The following is a 2,102-nucleotide window of genomic DNA, read 5'->3' as shown; positions in this document are numbered from 1 at the left end:
ATTTTAAAGAAGTACATTTCTCTCAAAATGTTGGGTATGAAAAGCAATCAAAATACTTCTAATGGTCAACAATTTAGGTGAGCTGCAGTGTGGAAATGATTGCTCCAAAAGACCTGCAGTCTGTTTCCATCAGGAATTGGGCAGGTCCTTCTTTCAGTAAGACTGTGTTAACCAGAGATGGGGTCCCCAGGCAGTGCAGTGTTGAGTGAAGGGATAAAATATGATTTCTACTATTTTGAGGTAGAAATCAAGAATGTTATAGTTTAGTAGTTCCTTTCTGCAGGGAGGTATCAATTGATTATGAACTTGGAGTTTTTATATTACAGTTACTTATTTTCTTTTTGTTGTTGTTGTTGGTCATGGGGCTTGAACTCTGGGCTCGTGTGCTGTCCCTGCGCTCTTCCACTCAAGGCGATCGCTCTGCCACTTGGACCACAGTGCCATTTCCAGTTTACTAGTGGTTTATTAGAGATAAGAGTCTCACCGTCTGTCCTGCCCGAGCTGGCTTTGAATCACAATCCTCAGATCTCAGCCTCCTGAGTAGCTAACATTATAGGCGTGAGCCACGGGTGTTCAGCTTAGTTACCTCTTTTCTAACAAAGATAAAGTGAAATATTATTAAGTGTGCACAATAAGTTGGGAAATTTTACTAGAATTAGTAGACTGAGTGATGGTATTTAGTTATAAAATAGAATGAGGTTATTTGATATGGTGGGAATGGAACGCAGGCTAACACTTACCATGTGTGCAATATTGTACTAGTAATTCCAACTCTGAAGACTTAAATAACATAATCTTAGAATTAAAAATAGAGATAGTTCCACTTTATGGGATTATTGTTAGGATTAAATTAGATACCAAAGGAAAAGTACTTGGAAAAACAATCAGAGTTTGATATTTTCTACCTGTTATTTTATCATGTGATATATTCTAATATTTTTACTGTGATTTTTATATTGTGTCTATTTAGGATATGCAAAGTGATGTATTGAAATTCATTGCATTGTTCAATTATCTGTCAGTGAGAAGAAAATACCTGCAAAGACAATTTCTGAGAAGGAAATTATCATATTGACTCATGGTTTAAGATCAGATGTCTCCATTTTTTAAATTATATTTTTATTAAATAGTTGCACAAAGGGTTTTCCATTCAACGAATCAGTTTATAAGTACAATGGATCTTTACATAACTTTCTCACATCCTTCCAAACCTCACCCCACTTTCATTTTTTCTAGTTTCATGCTATCTGCATTGAATATTATAGCTTCACTTCTACTTCCATAAGTCTCTTTATTCCTTCCATTTGTCTTCCCCTCACATTTTCCAAGTGATAGTTTCCTGGTATTCATTTTGTTGGATTAAAAGTTCAATTTTATAAGAAATTACACCTTTTAAATACTCCTCTGCAAATAGCATGCTTTGATTAATACTGTTGTTTAACTTGCATAAAATTCTGGCTTCCAAATACGCATCCTTTGTATGTCTGGCTCTGACTTCTTTTACTTAACATAATTTTATATCTATCCATTTCTTTGCAAATGCTGTAACAGTCTTTATAATGTATGGGTGCAATCCAATTGTGTATATGAGCAACAATTTCTCCAACCATCCCTCCGATAAAGGGCATCTGGGCTCCATAATTTCTCGACAGTGGATTTTAGTTCTTGAACTAAGACTCAGAGATATCACACAGACTCTTAGTTCAAGAACTAAAATCCACCCCAAAAAAGTATTTAATTTACACCTGTGGAAGTAAAGTATTTCCTTCACCCCAATACACATCCATTCATTTGCAAGGTAACTCTGTTATGTCTGGAGTAGCACATAATATTATCACTTAAGTAGAAAACATTGCAACGTGGGTAAACTCTATCTCTCTCATGAATTTTTCTCCACTCAAATATTCAAATCTTGCAATTATTCTCATTATTTAAAGTCATAGCTTTTTTTCTTTAATACCCATAATATTAGAGTTTGAATTGAGTGTCTTGTGTCTCCTAAATGGATGTTCTTACCACTTTGGGATGCCCCCAGCCCTAAAGTATCCTGATTACCTTTCAGATAGAATCTGGCTTCCTACTTGTGTATGATAGTGGGCTCA

The sequence above is a fragment of the Dipodomys spectabilis genome, unplaced genomic scaffold (assembly GCF_019054845.1).
Source record: "Dipodomys spectabilis isolate Male_0828 unplaced genomic scaffold, ASM1905484v1 ptg000255l, whole genome shotgun sequence".
In the NCBI taxonomy this organism is placed as follows: Eukaryota; Metazoa; Chordata; class Mammalia; order Rodentia; family Heteromyidae; genus Dipodomys; species Dipodomys spectabilis.
Note: the sequence above shows the minus strand (reverse complement) of the source record.